The 25,000-nt window shown below is 37.3% G+C and overlaps 1 protein-coding gene across 8 annotated transcripts in view; it reads left to right on the plus strand.

Moving 5' to 3' along the window:
* Positions 1–25,000, plus strand: part of LOC127425537 (zinc finger protein 40-like) — a 94,047-nt gene that overhangs the window by 27,777 nt on the left and 41,270 nt on the right. Inside the window, exon 1 of one of the 8 annotated variants that reach the window (XM_051671640.1) lies at positions 12,147–12,219. The exons of the other annotated variants lie outside the window; for them this stretch is intronic. The gene's annotated coding sequence lies outside the window, so the exon portion shown is untranslated. Of the gene's footprint in view, positions 1–12,146; positions 12,220–25,000 lie in introns of those variants that run through there. 8 annotated transcript variants of the gene reach the window in all.

Consider the following 25,000-nt stretch of genomic DNA (forward strand, 5'->3'; position numbering starts at 1 on the left):
TGGTTATCGGTGAAATTGAGCAGCGATCTCAACACATTTATTATCAAACTGACAACATAAATGCACAAGCACATCCCACGGTCTTTGCTTACAAACAGGCTGTAGCCGTTGAAAAACGAGCGCGAAAAAGATAACCATATTTTAATATTTTGAATCACAATACACTAAATATAAAGAAAAAAAAACAACACTTACTCAAAAATATAAATAAACTCCAGAGGCTTCCGAAGTGTTGGATTCATTAGTGAACACAACCGCAAATTTGCCATTATTCCTCATATTCGAAATGTAAATTCAAGCCAGCTGACCCGTAACCAAGGAAGTTTGCGTTAAGGAGCGATAGTTTTCCTTCAAAACTGACGAAAATACACCTTGCCATCTTCACCAACATGCGATTGATGCTTCGTTGAACTCTACGCAAGGTTGTGGTATTTATAAGAAAGGGGTGGGATTTTAAGCGGACTAAATGATTGGAGAAGTCCTGCATACATCACCAGAGAGAAATCTGTAGTTTCACCGGAAGATCAAGTTATTACATTTTGATTAAAGATTACGAATAAAACAAAAACAAAAACAAAAAAACATGCATGGATGAATTGTTCACAATAAGATCAATAACATACATTTAGAAAATAAATAGGGTGAATTTTCATATCATGCCGACTTGAAATACATTTATAACAAACGAGCGCTGAGACTGAGCACTATCTGCAAGCATCGTTCGATATTTCTGCATGTTAAGATGAACGGAAGAAGAAATTGATCCAATCATTTGTCGTGGTGGTGTAGTGGACTAAAGCACTGAACTGGTAATCAGAAAGGTTGCTGGTTCGATCCCCACAGCCACCACCATTGTGTCCTTGAGCAAGACACTTAACTCCAGGTTGCTCCAGGGGGATTGTCCCTGTAATAAGGGCACTGTAAGTCGCTTTGGATAAAAGCGTCTGCCAAATGCATAAATGTAAATGTAAATATGCAAATATTTGCTTATGTAGTAAATTTTTTTTGTCATTTTGAATCTTATGAAACTCAGTTATTTTCATGGTAAATAAATAAAATCACTAGTTTAGTAAAAACTAGAGCTGTCAATCTATTAAAATTTGGAATCGAATTAATTACATGGTATGCCGATTAATTAATTGAATTAATCGCAATTAATTGCATACATAAATATTTGCTGAGAAAGCCCCTCAAATAACAATTATTCAATATATAATGATTAAATAATTATAAATAGTTAGATTTAAATAATTATAACTAATATATATATATATATATATAATACAGATAATTTAAATACATTATTTTGGCAAACAAGTGAAGCATTAAAAAACTTTAGAATGCAATATATTGTTTATTTCCATATTAATGATCATAAGACTATCATTGGCCTACAGTTCAACGCAATCCATTTTGTAATTTAATTCATCAATCAGTTTTGTCTAAGGGCTTGTCTAAGGACGCGTCAATGTACTGCTGCATCAGACGGACGCTTCTGGAGCGTCTCGCTTGCGTTGTGTCATAAACATACCGTTTTTAGGTCGCTGTGTCAAGTTAAACAAAGTTTGAAACTCAGAAATACACATCTTGAGATGCCTTCGGATTTGCGCTCCATCAAGTTGTGTTTGTACGCAAGCATGTTCTCATCTTGTGCTGTCTGCCTAAGGTAAGTGTGGTTTGTTCTCTGTATAAGCTGCACGTTGCCTATACAGTGAGTTTCACTTACTGCCCCCTGGAGCAAACAGGTGGTACTACAAGCTTGAATTGCTCATATGGAAGGAATATTCCTTAATACAGTCTGGGGATATGATTAATTGTGTTAAAAAATTTTTTTTAACACATTATTTTTTTTATTTAATTAATCGCATTGAATTAAAGAGTTCAATCGACAGCCCTAGTAAAAACCTTTAGTATCTATATTTTTATGTGATTATCGATACTATAGGATTGACCCTATCAGTCAGACATAGCTGCTTTTTACATCTGATCTCAGGTCAGAAGGATCACTATAACCCACCGTATGAGTCAACGCATCATGAAGAAGAAATCTCACAGCATATACTAGAAAAGCCAAATAACCAAATGAACAAGTGACTGAATGAGCCACAGAGGAATTTTTATGAAACTGAAGCCTCTCTCAGCGAGATCTCGTGCAATCAAAAGGCATCAGCCGTCAGTGATCTTGTATTTGAAGTGTCATTTAGATCAAAGCCGCAGTGGGAAAGCTTGTCCTTTTCACTGCAGGGTCAAATGTTTACAGGTGTTAGGCCTAATATTGGTATTGACTGTCAGTGACGTGCACAGACCTATAACAGGGACAGAGACGGAAGGATAAAAAAAGGGCACTGATTTTTTTTTTCCCTTTATAACAAATTATAGCCTATTCTGTTATATTTCTCACCAAAAGCACCATGGTATTACACTTGTTTATTTATTTTCAGACAGGGTCTGTGATAACCCCATGTTTATGACATGTGTCATAGTAAAACCATGGTATTTTTTAAAGTACCTTGGAGTACCATGACAGTATCAGGAAATATGAACATGATCAATCATTCAGTACCATGGCATTACCCTGGTAACGTGGTGCACGATGCGAAGGCGCAATGAGAAAGTGTGAGCGTGGGGTAATGGTGTGTTCCGCGAATGCTGCAGGGTCCTTGAATAACGTATAACGTGCGAGTAAGGGCACCCGGTGGAGTTTCTGGTGCCCCCCTTGGGAGTTGGTGCCCTATGCAGACTGCGTAATATGCGTATAGGGAGCGGCATTACTGTGGTAGCCTAATGGTATTTTTCTGAAAGTGATTTGTCTAATGGCTTATTAGTTTCAACAAAATCAAACTGACTTTGGCTGAACCTGACAGCTCCTTCAGTTTATGTCAATATACTATAAAAGATGAATTTAATTCATATCACTGAAAGCGATGCAACCGCTCCTATTATAATTAATACATTTGTCTACACTAGTGGTACGCGATGTCGGAAATGCGGTCGCAATCGAGTATTATTCTTTTGATGAACTTACAGCACAATACATGGAGTGGACTTTTTATCTGACCTGTTACTCGTCTGAGGTAACGGCACTTCGGTGTCTGGGAGAATTCAAAACTGCATTTTTTTGCTTCCTTGAAGGGCACTCCTGTGGGAGGGGACGCCACTCAAAAGCTCATTCAAAACGAAAGTGAGAAAATGAATCTTTTCTCGGAGGGCCCTTCCACAAGACTGTTAGCGAAGGGTACATTCATACAGTAATGTCATGTTTCCTTTAGAGTACCCACTTCAAGGGTGTGGTGGTGGCGTAGTGGGCTAAAGCACATAACTTGTAATCTGGTTCAATCCCCACAGCCATCACCATTGTGTCCTTGAGCAAGACACTTAACTCCAGGTTGCTCCAGGGGGGATTGTCCCTGTAATAAGTGCACTGTAAGTTGCTTTGGATAAAAGTGTCTGCCAAATGCATAAATGTAATGTAATGTAAATGTGAATGTAAAGGTCTCTGCAGTTTGGGGTGAGTATAGGGCATAGGGAGGATCACTTGTGATAGGAATCTGCCCCCTATCTGCTGTAGCACGCTCTTAAAGGCACCTCCACTTAAATTCTTTAATACGCCCCTGCTGCCCCCATTCTGTGCACGTCAGTGTTGACTGTGTCGGTAGACAGACACAGAACGCACTGTATAGTGCACGGCTACAATACTTGTAAAAGACAACATGAAGCAGCATTTAAGTGAAACAGAATATTCAGAGGAAAACAATGTAGTTCAGGCGCAACATAGTCATATGACAATTCATAATAATTTGCACGAGATGGCAAAATCATAAGATAAAGTACAGTTTGGCTCATACAAAAAGGTTGACTTTTATTCCAATAGAGACCAACTAATTAACAAAAAGATTTTCAAATCGATACAATACAGGCATCAAATTTCAGCTAACTTCCTATCCAACACTTTATTTATAGAGAAAAGCATTGGTGAACAAATTGAGTTACTCATACCATATTTATTTATGCAATACAAATGACTGATGTTCATCAATAATCTGAAATACACTTCCTTTGTCTCGTTCCAAACCCTGACGTTTTCTTTCTTCCGTGGTATAAAAAATGTATTCTCATATTAAAATCATGATTATGTTTAGGGTTTGGGTTAGGGGTGAGACTTTATGGTCAGGTTTAGGTTTGGGTTTAAAAAAAAAATGTATAACATTGTTCGTTGGTTTGTTTATTTTTCTCTATGGGCATACAAGACGAATGCTGTCGTATGAGCCAACTCGTACGATTTCTTACGATTTCGCCATCTCATACTATAAGTACGACTTCTCATTTTATCCTTTGGGATTTGATTGGATCATAAAAAAAGGGGAGATAATGTTATTTGTTCATATTATTAATTTAAAGGAATATTCTGGGGTTAAGCTCAATCGACAGCATTTGTGGCATAATGTGGATTACTACAAAAAATAATTTCAACTCAGAAAAAAAAAGCAAAAATTGAAGTTCCAGTGAGGCACTTACAATGGAAGTGAGTGGGGCCAATTTTTGGAGGGTTTAAAGGCAGAAATGTGAAGCTTATAATTTTATAAAAAAACACTTACATTAATTCTTCTGTATTATTTGAGCTGTAAAGTTGTTCATGCCAACATTTTTACAGTCCTTATGTTGTCATTGAAACAACGCACTTGGATATAACTTACACAGAAAAGGTTAGTAAGTGATTTTATCACTCTACAATCATGTTAACACATATATTGTTTACGTCTTGTGTCTATACTTTTGAAACAGTGAGTATTTGAATGTTTACAGATTGGTCCCCATTCACTTCCATTGTAAGTGACTCACTGTAACCTCGATTTTTGCTTTATTTTAAAGAAAAGGAGGGGCAAGTCAAAATTAATTTTTGTGGTAATAAATATGCCACAGATGCTGCTGATTGAGCTTAACTTGTATTGAACCCGGAATACTCACTTAATGGCTTTTAATCTAGCATCAGAGATGTAGGGTTGTGATGCAAATGTGATTGCATGATATAATTTTGCTTTATTATGATGAACAATTAGTGAACTAAATGATTTGAGAGGAACAGATGATTTAGATCAAAGAGGTTGTGAAATATAATAATACTCAGTATTGATTTTCTGCAGAGAAACTGACTGACGACATTCTTGGCAATAACTCATGTTCAGGGACGAAATACCATAAAACGCAGACTGAAAAGAGATTGATTGGCTAACGAGTGATAAAGAGGGATGAGATGATGTGAGCGTAGAATGAGAAACGTGAAAAATTGAGGAGAAGAATGTTTTATTAACAGCAGGAAAAGGGTTAAACCATTCTACCATGAACATATGCCAAGTGTGTGAGCTGTGATGAATGAAAATATGAAAAAAATAAAAGACAGGCGAAGGAAATGATTGGCAGAGAGGGATAACTGCAGAAGAGTTGAAGCAGGAGATGTGATGTGTGTGTTTGTGTGTTCTCATTTGCCCTCTGGATGAGCTTCATCGTCTTGCGTAACATGCAAGTTGTTTCTTCAGCAGCTGTTGCCATGGGAATTCTGCGAGTGGGAGGGTGGACGGGGGTTCGAGCATTCCTACGAATTTCCTCTCCGAGTCTTTCCTCCATTCCCCCTGTCATAGATGCACCAATTAAAAACAAATTAGCCTGAAACCAAGCATTTCCTGTTGGGTGAACACAATGGGCAGCACGCAGACAAATCATGACTTTGGTTATGCTTTGAATAGTGATTGTGCAGTTTTTACACTTTACTGCATTTAAAAAAAAAGTTAATATGTGAAACAGTATGCCATTTAAACAGTAGTTTGTTGTCACATTGTTCTACCTGGTCTCATAAAAACACGTTGCCATACCTATATTTTTGCAAAATGATTTTTGTGTGACTCGCGGCAGTGAATTAAACACTAGAGGTTCTACAACTACGACTTTTATTCACCTTTATTCACAAATCGCATGTAAAACAGCAGATTATCAGTTCAAAAACTTTCTTTTCACCCTGTTCCTCACACAATGCTGTCTTATGATATCAAAACACTTACTGTCGTGCATGACTTGTAAGTAGGGATGCACTGATACCACTTTTTCTCTTCCAATTCTAATATCGGAAATCTCAGTATCGGCCGATACCGATCCCGATCCGATACCAGTATTGTTTTTTTTGCATAATCAGTTTAGAATATATTTACATTATTGTGTGGAACTAATTGGGGGTACTCTTTAATATGTAAAGAAACACAAACCTCTAACTACACATTATTTCAATAAAAATGTATTGCTTATTAAGAAACACTTTATTATTAACTAGTATACTGGATAATGTAGCAGCAAAATTAACAGTAATTCCAGTCTTCAAGTCTTCAGTAGAAAAGAAGACATTTTTTTTGCAAAATTTTTCAGGATTCAGATCTCTTTTGTTCAATTTAGATGTAAGACATCAGTCCACTTTTCATTCACACAGTTATTAATTTGTAAACAAATGATAATAATAATAGTATATTATAATAGTAATATATAGTAATATATCTCAATCGTGCACCTTTGACTTTTAAACCCTCACGCTTTTATTTTGACATTCTGAACTCTCCAGGAAGTCCTGTATGTGTCTGTCTGTTGGCAAGTTCACATTAGTTTAATTCACTTTTTATTCAAATTCTGGATAAAAAAAATAAATAAAAAAAAAGCACCTCCATTGCTGTTCTAAATGCATATTATAAGTATAACGAACTTTTGAGCATCTACATCTGAGATATTAATCGGGAGTAGCGCTCAAATATTGCGCACCGCTGTGAAGGCTAAAAATAGCTGCGAGTGTGTGTGTGTGTGTAAATGGAGCAGCTCCATTCACTGACGCACTGGAGCTGCACGTGCATTTTATATATTTACTTATTAAACGCAGCCTTTTGTGATTCAAAGAGCTATCGCACGTCTTCAAGTGGCTTTGAATAAAATGCACGAGTCATATGGACTACTTTAATGATGTTTTAATGGTTCTTTTATGTCATTTTTGGAGCTTGACTAACAAACATGACTAACACACAGTATCGGCTTTGGATCGGGCTTGTCGGACCGATACCCGATCTGTCTAAAAGCTTCAGTATTGGAGCCGATACCGAACCAGGTATCGGATCGGTGCATCCCTACTTGTAAGGCAATACATTTTAACATTTGCATTACATATCCATATTTATACGCTAGTTTGAGCGTGATTAAATCGTGAGGTACTTCAACTGATAGAGCTTTGCACTTGTGATAAAAAGGACCAGAGTACGAGTCCCGAAGAGCACGTGAGTCGACACGTGAGCCGAAAGTGTCATAGAAACACCACAAAATGATGTTGATGCTTCAGTAATTAAATGTTTTTATCTCTTTTTTATTTTTATTTATTTATTTTTTCGTTACTTTCCATTAGGTTTAAGGTTAAGGGTAGGAAGGTTGATTGTGTTGATTTAAAACTCATTTTATTAACTTTAACCTCATCTGTTTAGGAGAAAATTGTACTCACTTTTAGCGCCACTCTGTGGATATTTCAACTCGGAACTGCCTTGATATGAGTAAGGAATCATGTAATGTCATTTTGCGATATTGTCACTACAGTCACGTAATTTTAATGAGATCAGGCTCACCTTATCCACAGTTTTCCTGAGCAACCACTGGGTGGCGCCACGATGACTTTAATTGCATGTTTTCTGTTTCTGGTCTCGAGACGCAATGTAAAACTAACCGAAACGAGCGATCCAGTCAGAGAACAACAAGCATTTAAGTGTTATTTGGAGAAAAATGAATTTCACGCTCAACTTGTGCAGTTGCTGGCTGTCATAATAACTCAAAGTAGTTAATGATATCATCGTAACTAGCAGTGGACCATCGCTTCATGTCATCTACACAGGTGAGGCACTGGAACCAAAAAAAAGTAATCTTAGATTCATCTCGACTCTGTGAAGTATCGGCACTATAGAGCCATATGTTTTTTGACAGCTTCTACAAATGTAATACTTTACCTACTAAGAATAAACGCTGATGCGGGTTAAAACACTGGAGACCGGAAATAGAAAACAGGCGAACCGTGGAACACCTCCGCGTTCAGGAAAATGGTGGATTACATGCATGTTTAATTTAAGGAATGCTGTAATGTTTTTGTTTTGGAAATTTGGTTATTATCCATTTTTATAAAAATAATTGCATAAAAATATCATTGTATAGTGGACTATTTTTAAATGTAGCAAGTCATTCGGGTATTCCACATATTAAGAAATTTAACATACTGTGCTCTGTATACATACTGCATGCTTTAAAAGTAGTATGAGTAGTATGGTAATATGCATTTCCGAATTTTCAAATTTTTGTTCATTTATATTTTTTGTTCTGTGTTTAAAAGCTGTAGGGATCTATAGTGAATGTGTGAGTTCTTGTTTATAGAAATACGGTTGTGAAAGTGTGTGCGCTTCAAGCGTGGGAACCGCTGGGCTCTGACTAAACTACGCCTGAGGAAGGACTCTATAAATGTGTGCGTTTTTGTGTGAGTGTGTGTCTGTATTGTCTGTGAAAAAGTGAATCAAACTCCTCCACCTGGAAAACCAAGACCTCACAGGTGTTAATCAGAGAGTCAGACAGCTGTGTGTATGAGTGTTTGCATGCAACGAGAATTTCCTGTATGTAACAATCTAACGTGTAGAGGTGTGTGTGTGAGAGAGAAAAAGAGATTTCAATGCAAAATGAAACGGTGTGTAGATGCTTTACTGGTCTAATGTTTGGGAACAAGTTCAGTACTTCCTCATTTTGAAAAAAAGTTTTTATTCTAAAAATGCTGAAAGTTTTCTTTTAGTATAAGGGTTTAGGTTAGGGTTAGTCTAGAGTAATTATAATTAGCTTTGTGGGTGTGTGGGTGGGTGTGTGTGTGTGTGTGTGTGTGTGTGTGTGTGTGTGGGTGGGTGTGTGGTTAACTGGCAAATAAAGAACAGGGCAACATGTGATGATCATGACTGATTATGTGACCGACATTTTAAACTTTGTTTCAAGACTTATTTAACTACTCTCATCTTATGTACACTGGCAGGCAAAAGATTGGAATAATGTACAGATTTTGCTGTTTCGGAAGGAAATTGGTACTTTAATTCAACCAAAGTGGCATTCAACTGATCACAAAGTATAGTCAGGACATTACTGATGTAAAAAACAGCACCATCACTATTTGAAAAAAAGTCATTTTTGATCAAATCTAGACAGCAGCCATCACTCCAACACCTTATCCTTGAGTAATCATGCTAAATTGATCATTTGGTACTAGAAAATAATTTGCCATTGTATCAAACACAGTTGAAAGCTATTTGGTTCGTTAAATGAAGCTTAACATTGTCTTTGTGTTTGTTTTTGAGTCACTACAGTATGCAATAGACTGGCTTGTCTTAAGGTCAATATTAGGTAAAAAAAAAAATTTCAAATTGTAATAGTAATTTTTCACATTATTAATGTCCTAACTATACATTGTGATCAGCTGAATGCCACTTTGGTGAATAAAAGTACCAAAGGCTCATTGGTGTGCTTGGTGAGCGAAGGCTAGCCTGTCTTTTCCGATTTCACAGAAGAGCCACAGTAGCACAAATTGCTGAAAAACGTAATTCTGGCCATGATAGAAAGGTGTCAGAACACACAGTGTATCACAGCAGACCGGTCAGAGTGCCCATGCTGACCCCTGTCCACCGCCGAAAGCGCATACAATGGGCACGTGAGCATCAGAACTGGACCAAGGAGCAATGGAAGAAGGTGGCCTGGTCTGATGAATCACGTTTTCTTTTAGATCATGTGGATGGCTGGGTGTGTGTTTGTCGTTTACCTTGGGAAGAGATGGCAGCAGGATGTACCATGGGAAGAAGGCAGGCCGGCGGAGGTAGTGTGATGCTCTGGGCAATGTTCTGCTGGGAAACCTTGGGTCTGGCCATTCATGTGGACGTCAGTTTGACACATGCCACCTACCCAAACATCGTTGCAGACCACGTACACCCCTTCATGGCAATGGTATTCCCTGATGGCAGTGGCCTCTTTCAGCAGGATAATGCGCCCTGCCACACTGTAAAAATTGTTCAGGAATGGTTTGAGGAACATGACAAAGAGTTCAAGATGTTGACTTGGCCTCCAAATTCCCCAGATCTCAATCCGATTAAGCATCTATGGAATGTGCTGGACCAGCAAGTCCGATCCATGGAGGCCCCACCTCACAACTTACAGACTTAAAGGATCTGCTGCTAACGTCTTGGTGCCAGATACCACAGGACACCTTCAGGGGTCTTGTAGGGTCCATGCCTCATCAGGTCCAAACTGTTTTGGTGGCACGAGGGGGACCTACACGATAGTAGGCAGGTGGTTTTAATGTTGTGGCCGATCGGTTTATTTTTCATATTACATACAATTTACCTATAGCAAATGAGACATGAAAGTCTTGAAAATAAATGAATACTTATTTAACACAATATTTAGTCAAAATTCTCAACCAAACTCTGAATGTGAATAGCTAACTATTGGTCGATTAATCGGATATCGGCTGATGTGGATAATCTCAAAATGTCTTAACAGATGGGGGCCTGGGTAGCTCAGCAAGTATTGATGCTGACTACCACCACTGGAGTCGCGAGTTCTAATCCAGGGTGTGCTGAGTGACTCCAGTCAGGTCTCCTAAGCAACCAAATTGGCCTGGTTGCTAGGGAGGGTAGAGCCACATGGGGTAACCTCCTCGTTGTCACTATAATGTGGTTCTCGCTCTCGGTGGGGCGCATGGTGAGTTGTGCGTGGAGGACGAATCTCAGTTGCCTCCACGTCTGATACCGTCAATCCACACATTTTATCACGTGACTTGTTGAGTGTGTTACTGCGTGTGGAGGCTTCACGCTACTCTTCGCGGTAACACGCTCAACAAGTCACGTGATAAGATGTGCGGATTGACGGTCTCAGACGTGGAGGCAACTGAGATTCGTCCTCTGCCACATGGATTGAGGCGAGTCACTACGCCACCACGAGGACTTGGAGCACATTGGGAATTGGACGTTCCAAACTGGGGAGAAAAGGGGAGGGGAAAAAAAAAATGTCATAACAGAGAACTCTGTTAAAAATACTGGCTGAATGATCAGTTATAGTCCAATGTCAGTAATCTTAAAATTGTAATGTAAATTTTGAAATATCGGCCAATATAACTTTTTACAGAGAAGGTTAGTAAGTGATTTTATCACACTGAAATTATGTTAACATGTATAATGTTTACGTCTTGTGGCTAGACTTTTGAAACTATGTGTATTTTAGCATTTGTGGACTGTCCTCATTCACTTCCATTGTAAGTGCCTTGCTATATAGTAACCACAATTTTTTAACCAATAACTGATTAACTGTCGATTAATCTTAAAATGAAAATGATGTAACGCCAATTTTAAAATATTGGCCGATATATCAATTTATTACTATCAAAGAGTGTTTTGTCCATGTTCATCACCACAGCTGTGATGGGTTTTATATGTCTGTGTACGTTTAGGAGCATGTTTATGGTTTCATATTTTTGCGTGGGTGGCTGTGCCGTGTGCCGTGTGTTGGCCCGAGTCATGTATTAATAGGTGTGTGTGGCTGTAACGTAGGCGGCTGCAAGTGGGTTAGGAGCTAATCTGATGCTGACAAACTCTCGGCTTCCACCGCTGTGTGTTCGGCCTGGCACATTTAGCCGAAGGAATTAAGCAGCCAGCTTTTTATAGATCTTCCATCCTGCTTTGTGTCTCGCTCTCTCATTTGCTGAGAGGAAGTCCGTGTGGTGGTAGCCAGGGCTTTCCCTGATTTAGCGCAGGGATTAAAAACACTGAAAAAGTAGTTGGCAAAAAAAAAAAAAAAAAGGCACAGGAGGAGGAGACAAGAGAAATAGAGAAAGAGAGAGAGAGACCGGGAAGGAGGGAACAAACAAGGCAGGCAGGATTGTAAACGGTAGAACTGAGTGAGTGAGATATCAGCACTCAGCTAGCGTTTCAGACGGACTGAAAGCGAAAGAGACAGAAGAGAGTTTCTAGGCGAGGTGTGTCTGCTGTGGCCGGAGGTTTTGTGGTTATTCGGTGTGTGTGTGTGTGTGTGTGTGTTTGAGAGAGGACACAATCTGAGGGGACGTCCAGGTGTTCCCCTGCGGCGTTCCTCAACGCCTTAGGGAAATCCGGCTCGTCTGTTATCCTAAAACAGACTGCTCAGGTACTCTGTGTGCAGGTGTGTGATCTGTTTATAAACATATTCACATGTTGACTTCTTTTCTTTGCTTTTTTTAATAAGAACTAACAGTCTTTTAGACTACAGTGCTATAAGGTTTTTGAAAAATGTTGCACGGTTTGGCCAGCTGTTCGTCTGTCTTGTATGATTGGCCAGCTTTACTTTTGTTTTTTTGAAGGTGTTGTACGATTGGTCAGTTGTAAATAATTATTTGTATTTTTAAAGTATTGTACGATTAGCCAGCTTTACGTTTTTATTTTTGAAAATGTTTCCTGATTGGCCAGCTTTACCTGTCTCTTTGTCCTTTTGAAAGTGTTTTGATTGGCCATTTTACGTGTTTATTTGTAGTTTGAAAGTGTTGCGTGATTGGCGATTTAATTTATATATATATATATATATATATATATATATAAAAGGTGTTGTATGATTGGTCATTTTTACATAATTATTTATATTTTTTTAAGTATTTTACGATTGGCCAGCTTTACTTTTGTTTTCTTTTGAAGGTGTTGTACGATTGGTCATCTGTACTTATTTACTTGTATTTTTAAAGTGTTGAACGTTTGGCCAGCTTTACGTTTGCTTTTTGAAAGTGTTGTACGATTGCTCAGTTTTACGTAATTATTTGTCTTTTTTAAAATGTTGTACGATTGGCCAGCTTTACGTTTGTATTTTTGAAAATGTTGCCTTATTAGCCAGCTTAACGTTAGTATTTTTTTAAATGTTGTGTGATTGGCCATTTTACGTATTTATTTGTAGTTTTGAAAGTGTTGCGTGATTGGCTGGCTTTACATTTGTTGTTGTTTTTTAAATACACTTTCTGATTGGCCAGCTTTACCTTTGCTTTTTGAAAGTGTTGTACGATTGCTCAGTTTTACGGAATTATTTGTATTTTTTTAAAGTGTTGTACGATTGGCCAGCTTTACGTTTGTATTTTTGAAAATGTTGCCTTATTAGCCAGCTTTACGTGTCTCATGTTCTTTTTAAAATGTTGTATGATTGGCCATTTTACATGTTTATTTGTAGTTTTGAAAGTGTTTAACGATTGGCTAGCTTTACATTTGTTGTTGTTTTTTTAAAATATGTTGTCTGATTGGCAAGCTTTACATTTGCTTTTTGAAAGTGTTGTATGATTGCTCAGTTTTACGTAATTAGTTGTATTTTTTAAAGTATTTTACGATTGGCCAGCTTTGTGTTTGTAGTTTTGAAAATGTTGCCTTATTGGCCAGCTTTATGTGTCTCTATGTTCTTTTGAAAGTGTTGTATGATTGGCCATTTTACATATTTATTTGTATTTTTTTAAGTGTTGTATGATTGGCTATCTGTATGCATTTATTGGTATTTTTTTTTAAAGCTCTCTTTTTTTTACATTTTTTATTATTGCCTGATTGGCCAGCTTCAGGTTTACAATTGAAAGCATTTCACAATTTGTCAACTTTAAGTTTGTATTTTTATAGGCCTAAGTGTTGCCCGACTGGTCAGTTGTATACGATTTGTAAAAATGTGTACGATTTACTGGCTTCACATTTGTATTTTTGAATGTGTTTCTTTCTTAGCCAACATTACGTTTGTTTGTTTTTTAATGTGTTGTGCAATTGGTCAGTTTTACGCATGTATCTGAATTATTCAAAGTATTGTACGATTGGCCAGTTTTATGTGCATATTTTGGAAAATGTTGTCTGATTGGCCAGCTTTACGTCTTTTTGTTCTTTTTAAAATATATTGTATGATTGGCCATTTTGCATATTCATCTGTGTTTATTGAAAGTGTTGTGCGATTGACCAGCTTTACGGATGTTTTTGAAATTTTTGCGCAGTTGTCTTGCTTTACTTCTGTATTCTTGAAAAGTTTGCCTGATTGGCCAACTTTACATTTTGTTTGTTTGTTTTTTGTTTTTTGTTTGTTTTTTTTGTGCTTTTTTTTAAATATTGCTAGATTGGCCAGTTTTATGTTTGCATTTTTGAAGGCATTGCACGATTAGTCTGCTTTACTTTTGTATTTTTTTTTTTTTATTGTTATACAATTTACTGTAGGCTACCAGCTTTATGTTTGAATTTTTGAAAGTGTTTTTTTGTTTTGTAGCCTAGTCAACAAAGAGTTGTAAAATTAGCATACTTGCGTATTTTTGAAAGTGTTATAATATATATATATATATATATATATATATATTTTAACGTGTTGCATGATTGGCCAGAAGAACATTTGTTTTTATAAAAGTGTTGTGAGATGTTGTGATTACTGTAAGTGAGCCTACGGTTGATTGGCACTGCAAGGTCATAAATTTCTCCTGTCTGGTCTTACAGTTAATAGTCTTAATAAGACGGCCTACTTTTACCGCAAATCAGTTCATGTATAACATTCAGATTTTTTTAAATTCTTTATTTTTACTGTATGTTTGTGTATACCACATCAGCTTGTCTCCCATTCCAGACTCCTGGTAACCTTTAGCAGTTTGATACCTTGGTCAAGTGTGAAGTTTTCAAGGGGGTCACAAAGGGTGATTCTTACGTTTCCTGGGCAGGCAGGCAGGGTTACAGCCCTCTCTCCTCTCCACCACCCCTGTCGTCTGCATAAATGATAGGTTGGTTTGAGAGAATTAATCCAAAATGGATCATGGATGAGCCCACAGTGGTTATGTAACGGGCAGAGTCAGGGATGGAGGTAGTCCTACACATACACTCACACACACACAAGACACGAACCTGGCTCGAGAGTTCTGCTTTACGTTAACACCAGAAAGACAAATTACCCCCATTAGCAAGTGAGAGTATTGTTAACACTGTCCCAAGATATTTCACGGATGTGTGAATGTTTGTGAGCACAAGAGATTGTTTATGGACTGGGAGGTCGATGGCGATGGATTCTGATGGGTCGTAGCCAATGCAGTGAGACAGATTTATTTAATAGCATCATATGGATGAATCAGAGACAGAAACAGACAGCAGAGAGACAGTAAAAGAGATAAACAAATAGAGAGAGAGAGAGAGAGAGAGAGAGAGAGAGAGAGATAGTGTTGTAAGTTGATAAAGCACAAAAAGTAAAACAAATTCTGGAAGTCTTTGTAAATTTTACAGTTGTTTTACTTTAAAGCCACAGAGAACCGTAACAGTAGAAAACCATATTTTAGCACACTGGCTGATTGACAGGTAAGAAGGTGGTCCTTTATGTTGTCTTGGGATGCTTTAAGGCCAAAGTATACTTTGTTTTCCATGTGGCAGTACAGTGCGCGTAATGCAATTTAGTCACTGGCACAGTACACACGGACTGTCCACATGAAGCCCAGTTTTTGTAGACATGTGGATCCTATCGGATACTCTATCCTTCAGCAATTCTACTACAAATACGATATGTTCACAGGCGTTTCTGACTGCCTCCAAATGTGATTTTTGTAATTCAATCACAAAACGTTTTGGACCCTGTTTACACCTGTATTTAGTGCTGCTTGTGAACGGATCACCCGAGATGGAGCTTAATACTAGGTTTACAGGGCTTATAAAACTGAGAAATTGAAAAATAAGTGTAGAAAATGGAGTGAGAGAGAGAGAGACGTTGAGAGCACAGAAGAGAGAAAAATGATGTGAAAATGAAGTGCACAGTGGAGGAGGTAAAGATGGAGAGGTAGATGGAGAACTGTTATTTGTAGACCTTCCATAAGGCTCGTCTCACAGTGTGTGCTTTTCCTTGTTAGATTATATAATGCTGCCTCCAGCCAGGCTCTAATCGGCACAGAAAACACCAGAAACAGCTCTCACACACTCACATACACTCAGAGATGACAGACACTCGGCTGTTCAGTCTGTAACTCGTCAAGTTGCTTTGGCTTACACTGAAGCGCTAGTCAGCTTGAGATACACACATACTCGCACACATGCTGCTCAACTGTGAAACAATCTACAGGAATCAAAATACTGTATAATGTACATGATATTTTGAATTCTAAATAAATGGCACAGGTTTAGGACATGAAGTCATTGGCTGCATCCTAAATCACATGCTTTCTAAATAGAATGCACGATTAGGATCAACACGACATAAAACTTTACCCTATGTAATTTCTTAATGCAGAGTCCTAGTCTCATTGACCATAATTCTTCACAATCCCCCCCAAAATCAAAATGTAATTACTTGACCCGCCTCTGAAACGACTTTTTTCGGCTGATGTCACAAATATCTCCCACGTTTCGAGTTCTAAACCTAGTATTAACCACCTGGCTATATTCTGATATGTTATTCCCACTTTTCACTATCCAGTCATTTCACTATTGATAAAATAAATTCCTGCCCAGCATTTTTCTTCATTAAATGTCCTGTTTCAAGGTGCCCCTATGCATTGTGTGGCACCCCTATGAATTGCATACATTGTTAGTTTTTGCGCTTCTGTGTTGAAACAAGAGGTCTGTGGTATCAAGATGCATCTTTGTTAATTATTAATTATCAGTTTATTAGTTATTAGTTAATATATGAATATATCTAAATATACGAATTGGAAAGTATGTACTTTCCCATCACCAGCTAAGTAAGATTGGCGAGCTTTTTTTTTGTATTTTTGTAAATGTTGCCTGCTTGGCTATCTTTTTGCATTTGCAGTTTTGAAACCATTGCACGATTGCACAGCTGTAAGCTAGTGTTATACAATTGGGCAGCTTTACTTTAGTATTTTTAAAACTGTTATACTGTTTACTAGCTTTATGTTTGCATTTTGGAGAATGTTGTCCAATGAGTTTTTCTTTTCTTTTTAAAATGTTGTGCGATTTAATTTTTTTTTTATTTGTATTTTTTTGATACCGGCCTACATTTTTCCTTATTGAATATCCTGATGGGTCACATTATGGAAGTAAATTGGGTCACGAAATGCATTTAATTTTGACTTTAGGGTAATGAATTTAGCTAGATGCTAATGCTTATAAGCAAAATGCAAAACATAAACTATGTGCAACAAATATATGCTTCCAAATACATATGTATTATCTTAACATACATATTGAAAAGTAAGTACTTTCCCATGACCGGCAAAGTACATGCATGTGTGACCAATTATGCCAAAAACATGAAGTGATTTTAAGTCATCAAGTTCCTCATGTATTATAGGTTAAACCAAAAACACACTCGCATGATTCAGTTCCGTAACAAGATGTTAAATTTGTTAAATGAAAGCGACTGTGGTTTGATCAAAACACAGGTGTCCTCATTAGAGCAGTGTCAGGTGGCAGCAACAGGAAACTGATCCCAGGTCAGTATGAAGTTGAAGATGGTGTGTACAGCTCGGATGATTTTCTGGATCAGTGGTTCTCAACCAGGGGGTCGGGACCAAGTAGGGGGCCTCAACACACTTCAAGGGGGGCCTCAAGATCTCTTAAAATTATTTAAAATATGATAGATTATTATAATTTTTATATTATTATAATTCAACTTACTGGAAATGCTAAAAAACTATGTAATAACTCACTTCAACAGCTTTCTTTTTATGAAAAATGTACAGTTCTAGTCATTTCTGGAATCACAAGTTTTAAGGAAATATCTTATAATAATATAAATATCTAAAAGCCTACATGGGGGGCCTTCGAATATTTTCTCCGACAATGGGGGGACTTGGAGTCAGAAAGATTGAGAACCACTGCTCTGGATGACAGGATAGTGTTCACTGTTCTCAGGTCAGTGTGTTTCAAGACAGGAAGTCTAAACTTCAGATGAACTTGCCAGAGTGATTCTCACTTATTCGCAAACAAACAGGAAGAGCCTAGAGGGGCAGAGAAACACCTGTCACTTGTCTCCTGAGGCACACTCACACACACACTTACTCACTCTTACAGGAAGTCAGATTATTTGCGTTCTGTGCTATTGGAACCATAAGACAAGCATCATTACTATCATTACCATCATTACATTACCTTAAAAGTGCAATATATTAGCAAATTAATAAATTAACATTTTTATAAACTTTAATAAATTATACATAATGTTAATTTACTATTGCACTTTTAAGGCCTTCTACTGTAGCTTCCATATAGCTTTACTGATAAATAATGCCTTTCAGAAGTTTTGCATGAACTGCTAATCTTAGATTTGTCTGTATATCAATCTGATTTCTTTCCTTCACTTTTCTACAGCTGCGTTTTTCTATTTTATAACATATACGTATAATCCAGGTTACCCAGCAGAATTTAAGTCAGTGAGAGAATTCCATGAATGAACGCTAAACAGGCTTCACGTCCTAATGAGCTCTGAGGGATTAGTGTGTTCTCTCTAAACATGACCCACGGCGAATCCCCTCGCTGTGCCCTCATCTGCCCCGTAACACGCGGTGTTCCCTGCCATTTTAGCACTCTCGGAATGCCACATCATAATTCACTAACTGTTGACTTGGCTAAATCCATTTAGCGGGAAAATCACAAATTCCCCTTCAGATTAGCGGTCACTAGTGCAGGCTTGTTGATGTTGAGAGATTTAATGGATTTTGAGAGGGAGGATTTGGGGGAGTTACATGTGAGGTTCTGCTAATTTAATTCTTTTGCGTAAGGCCTGATAGATGTGCTGCCCTCAATCCTTTTAAAAGAAATTCCCATTGCTTTGTTAATACATAATTGAAGGTAGCGCCACAATTAAAACTATACTTTAGGAGCAACTCTCCTGGATTGTCCAAAGCTCTTGAGATCTTGGAAGCTTGTATTTGTAGTTCATGACTAAAAATACTGTGGGTGATGTCAGTCATTTATAAGGGGTGTAGCAGTGCTGCTAAACAGAATGTCTGAAACTTTAATAGGAAGTAACAGTGTTTGGAAAGCTGCTTTAAAACTGTAGCATGCCAAGCTTCAAAATGTTAAGTATTTAAAATTTTAGCTACACTACAAGCTACTAGTAAACAAAAAGTAGCAAACTAAAAGCTAGACTTTTAGATGCAGTACAAGCTACTAACAAAAAGTAGCTAACTACAAGATAGCTTTTTAGCTGCACTTCAAGCTACTAACAAAAAGTAGCTAACTACAAGATAGCTTTTTAGCTGCACTTCAAGCTAGTAACAAAATGTAGCTAACTACAAGATAGCTTTTTAGCTGCACTTCAAGCTAGTAACAAAATGTAGCTAACTACAAGATAGCTTTTTAGCTGCACTTCAAGCTACTAACAAAAAGTAGCTAACTACAAGATAGCTTTTTAGCTGCACTTCAAGCTACTAACAAAAAGTAGCTAACTACAAGATAGCTTTTTAGCTGCACTTCAAGCTACTAACAAAAAGTAGCTAACTACAAGATAGCTTTTTAGCTGCACTTCAAGCTACTAACAAAAAGTATCTAACTGTAAAGGCTCATTTATTCTTACTAGGTGAACAGGCTTTGCTTGGTTCGCCTACAAATGATGCCGAAGTGCATTTCTGCCAAGGTGTTCGCTTGGTGAAATTTGTCCTGTTTGTGTGCATCTTTGAAATTCTTGACCCAAGAGAACTCGGCTGGTCGAAGAGCACGGATGATTGGTTTAAGCTATTCGTGGGTGTGGTTTGGACGTGACACTTTATTTACAATTGCGTACAAACTACTAACAAGTATCTAACGGTAAGCTAGCTTTTTTGTTACACTACTGGCAATTAACAAAAATTAGCTAACTACAAGCTAGCTTTTTAGCTACACAAGCTAACAATAAGCCGCTAACAATAATTAGCTGCCTACATTGATGCTATGTCAGGGGGCAATATCTGTTTGATTATTATTAGACATTATATTTTATTATATAATCAGATTTTTCGATTAGCCTGACAGCATTTAACTTGAACAAATACATTTAAGTGCTGAACCGCAATGTTTATATTTTGCCATAAAAAGACATGAGACTTCATCACACTTACAAATTTGTAGTGTCGCTACTCCTCAACATTTGAAAATGGACTGTGGCTGGATGCCTTATTCATTAGAATATATTACATTTTAAAATTTGAATCTTTGTTGAAGCCGTGGTTTAGTGGTTAGCGCATGTGCTCTAAGCCCGTTGAATCTTGGTGTTCATACAGGAGACACGGCCTACATCATGCCCTGATCACATTCAGTAAAAAGTGGCAGCCCAAAACAAAAATAAAATTGAAAATGATTCTGTAGTGAAAGCCATTTGATGTGTCTTCATGGTGTTAAACAGTCCCGACTACGAGACATTCTGATATCACCGTAAATGGCACCCCAGCTCTCAAAGGAATGCATTTCCCTTTTCTCCTTTTCATACGGTAATATTAATTTTTGATGAGAGCTGGATTCTTTTGCTTTGCTGCAAGTACAGTTGAAAAAAAAAAAAAACCTCACCGGCATAAAAGAACAGAATTGAATGTGCTTTTGTGTTGGTGTGATACAGTCGCAATGACAGCTGCATTCGAGACGAACCCTACGATTCTCTCGCAGAGCCGTTTTGAAAGGAAATGGTGATGGAAGACTTTTTCTGCCTCCAATGTGAGGCCTTTTCTTTTTCTTATTATTCAAATTGTCCCTTTGTCACATTCAGATTGGTTTCAGATTCATATGCAAAGACACTCTTAAAGCAAGGTTGAATTTAGTCTGAGTGTGTGTGTGTGTGAGAGAGAGTGATTTATTTATAAGTGTGTGTAAGTGTAAAACAGGTGTGTTAATTTCACATTTATTTATTTAGTCATTACTTCTGTGATTAACCCTTTATTAAGCTCTACATTCTTTGCAAATGGTGCTTGCTAAGGTAAGCATCATTATTGTTGTGTTCATAATTTTTTCTAAACCCCTAACCCCGAGTATTGAACTTCGTCACGTAACATCCCGTACCATTTGTGCTACAGACACAGTCACCTTAACATGTGCATTTCGTCTTTTAACATCTAGGTTTGATATATTTTTTGAAGATCAGCCCTTGTTGAAGATTTGCTTTAGTGACATTTAAGAATGTTTGTAACAGTTGCCAACTGTTTGTGATTTTTAACTAACCAATGAGGGGCTTTGGTTAAACTGCCAAAATTCCCCTGATATGAAAGCATTAGCAGCTTATAAAAGTAGAACACGGGGGATTTCCTAAGTGTGTTTGTTTATTTTCTTGCGTTTAAATGTATTCATGTGTAGCTAAAATGAGTAAGAGTTTACAGTTGTGTGGTTTAAATAGTAAAGATATCATACGTATATGTACTCTTAAAACTAAAGGTTCTCCGATGGTTCTTTGCAGCAATGTAGGTTGAGAATTATAGCTTTATAGGGTTCTCCAATTTTCTAAAGAACCTTTTGGTTCTAACTGTAATCTTTGTTTTTAGGGGTGTATAAACATGCACATGCACAAAAAAATGTTTCCAGCACAATCAGGACTGAGAGTTTACAAAGTTCTTGTTTGCAAAACCAAATTACAAACTGCAATCTTGTTATCGTGACTATTTAGATCTCAGATTAGGCTGTGTCCGTTTCCAAACTGTGCACTGATTGGAAGTGACACTTATTTCCTTTGGCAGGCGTTGTGGAGTTTCAGCAATGCTGTCCAGCGCTGAATACCGTTCATGAAGGCTCAGTAAAGATAAGAGTTTGTGTCACCAGAGTGGTTGTTTTGATCTTTTTTTTCTGTCAGTTACACTGGTGGCCAGAAGTTTGGAATAATGTTCAGATTTTGCTCTTATGGAAAGAAATTGGTACTTTTATTCACCAAAGTGGCATTCAACTGATCACAATGTATAGTCAGGACATTAATAATGTGAAAAATTACTATTACAATTTGAAATAAATGTTCAGAACTTCTTAAATTACTTCAAAGAGTTCTCATCAAAAAATCTTCCACGTGCAGCAATGACAGCTTTGCAGATCCTTGACATTCTAGCTGTCAGTTTGTCCAGATACTCAGGTGACATTTCACCCCACACTTCCTGTAGCACTTGCCATAGATGTGTCTGTCTTGTCGGGCACTTCTCACGCACCTTATAGTCTAGCTGATCCCACAAAAGCTCAATGGGGTTAAGATCCATAACACTCTTTTCCAATTATCTGTTGTCCAATGTCTGTGTTTCTTTGCCCATTCTAACCTTTTCTTTTTGATTTCTGTTTCAAAAGTGGCTTTTTCTTTGCAATTCTTCCCATAAGGCCTGCACCCCTGAGTCTTCTCTTTACTGTTGTACATGAAACTGGTGTTGAGCGGGTAGAATTCAATGAAGCTGTCAGCTGAGGACATGTGAGGCGTCTATTTCTCAAACTAGAGACTCTGATGTACTTATCCTCTTGTTTAGTTGTACATCTGGCCTTCCACATCTCTTTCTGTCCTTGTTAGAGCCAGTTGTCCTTTGTCTTTGAAGACTGTAGTGTACACCTTTGTATGAAATCTTCAGTTTTTTGGCAATTTCAAGCATTGTATAGCCTTCATTCCTCAAAACAGTGATTGACTGATGAGTTTCTAGTGAAAGCTGTTTCTTTTTTGCCATTTTTGATCTAATATTGACCTTAAGACATGCCAGTCTATTGCATACTGTGGCAACTCAAAAACAAACACAAAGACAATATTAAGCTTCATTTAACGAACCAAATAGCTTTCAACTGTGTTTGATATAATGGCAAGTGATTTTCTAGCACCAAATGATCAATTTAGCATGATTACTCAAGGATAAGGTGTTGGAGTGATGGCTGCTGTCTATATTTGATCAAAAATGATTTTTTTCAAATAGTGATGGTGCTGTTTTTTACATCAGTAATGTCCTGACTATACGTTGTGATCAGTTGAATGCCACTTTGGTGAATTAAAGTACCAATTTCCTTCCGAAACAGCAAAATCTGTACATTATTCCAAACTTTTGGCCGCCAGTGTATAACGTCCTTGGCTGAATCTCACGAAACCTGTCAATATGTCCGGGTTATATTTGACCTCAAACTCAAAAGAAAGAAATAACAAATGTATATTTTGCTTAAAGTAAATGAAGCCAGTTTTTAAGACCATTTAGATGTTTTGCATATAGTGACATTATTTGCATGACAATTAAAGGCGACAATTCAAGATATTTTCATGGAATCCCACATAAAATATCCCTAGATATTAGTCAGGGGAGGAGCCTGGGCTTATGTGAATCTGCGTTCACTTAAATAAATCTTGCTAAGTCTAGCGGAAAATAGCAAATCAGCTGAAATTGTTTATAGCAGCACCTTTGGCACAATTCCCCCCCCCATTCTCCTTACTGTTTTGCAAAAATAATTTAAACTGAAAGATATTTATACACCTTGATGACATTTGTTGTACTGCATTTATTTATTATTAATAATCTATAACGCATGATAAAATCATGTTTAAATATATTACACTATTACAGTAATTTGACTCTAAAAAGAATCACCATTGATGTAAATAATGTCACAGTGCAAAAATCTTAAAGGAATATTCCGGGTTCAATACAAGTTAAGCTCAGTCAACAGCATTTGGGGCATAATGTTGATGACCACAAAATAATTTCCTTTTTAAACCATCCTTTGTTTATTTATAAAAAAAGGCAGAAAACTGCACTTATCGTAAGGCACTTACAATGAAGCGAATGGGGCCAGACCATAAACGCTAAAATACAAAGTATACCCTTAAGACATCAACATTTTACATGTTAGCATGATTTTAATGTTAAAACACTTACTAACCTTGTATGTGGGAATTCTATCTAATATTAAAAAAAATTGTCATGACAACAAAACCCTGCAATCTCAGAATTGGATATAACTTTACAATACGTATAAGGTTAATTTGTGATTTTATCACACTAAAATAATCACATATATTGTTTACGTCTTGTGGCTATACTTTTGTGTATTTTGATGTTCATGAACTAGCACCATACACTTCCATTGTAAGTGCCTTACTGTAACTCCAATTTTTGTTCAGCTTAACTTGTATTGAACCCAGAACATTCCTTTAATGGTAAAGACAATAGGCATATATATCCAAATCTAACTTCATGGTTCTACTTTTGATTTTGTAGTGAAATATGACCCTCTAGTCCTTTTCAAACACAGTTGTTTTACAATAGTTCACATGACTGGGAGTCATCTCCCAAGTTCATCCTTTGGAATAATGTTTAATTGAAATCCTAATGATGATTAGTATGTTAGTCATGAGAATTCCCCGTAGTGGGATCATCCCAGGACTTGGAGGGTTAAACCCGCCTTAGAGAAAGAGAAAGCACAAGAGCAGAAAACCAAGAGAGGCATTCATAAAAGAGGGATTGTGTGGGATCACGAAAGGCAGGACAGAACACGATCGCCCACACTGAGCCCGAGCGCTAATCATGACATCATCTGTTTGTTTGGTCAGGACTGGCTCGGCCTGCTTTGACAGGGATTCCCCGCTCACTCCATAGAGACACTGCATGACTGTGTGTGTGTGTGTGTGTGTGTGTGTGTGTGTGTGTGTGTCTGGGAGAATGCCTGCGGTGCACTGTTACATTTGTACAAATGCCTCCTATTTTGATGAGTAAAGGGTGTGGTTGGTTTAGCTAGGGAATCAAAAGTGTATTTAGAGGAAGAAGACACACACACACTCACACACACACAGTAGTTGGGTGAATCCCATTGCAACCTGTCAAAAAACATGTCCAGGGCATATTTCACCCCAAAACCAAAGCAAAGAAATTATATCATTTTATTTTACTTGAAGAAGGAACGTTTCGGGTTCTATACAGAATTTGTGGCACAATGTTGATTACCACAGGCAATATTTTATGCTCATCCTACATTTATAAAAATAAAAACATGCAAAAATTGCAGTTACAATGTGGCACTTACAAAGGAAGTCAATGGGGCCAGTCCTTTAAAATTAAAAAACACACTGT

This window comes from Myxocyprinus asiaticus, chromosome 34, assembly GCF_019703515.2.
Source record: "Myxocyprinus asiaticus isolate MX2 ecotype Aquarium Trade chromosome 34, UBuf_Myxa_2, whole genome shotgun sequence".
NCBI classification, from domain to species: Eukaryota; Metazoa; Chordata; class Actinopteri; order Cypriniformes; family Catostomidae; genus Myxocyprinus; species Myxocyprinus asiaticus.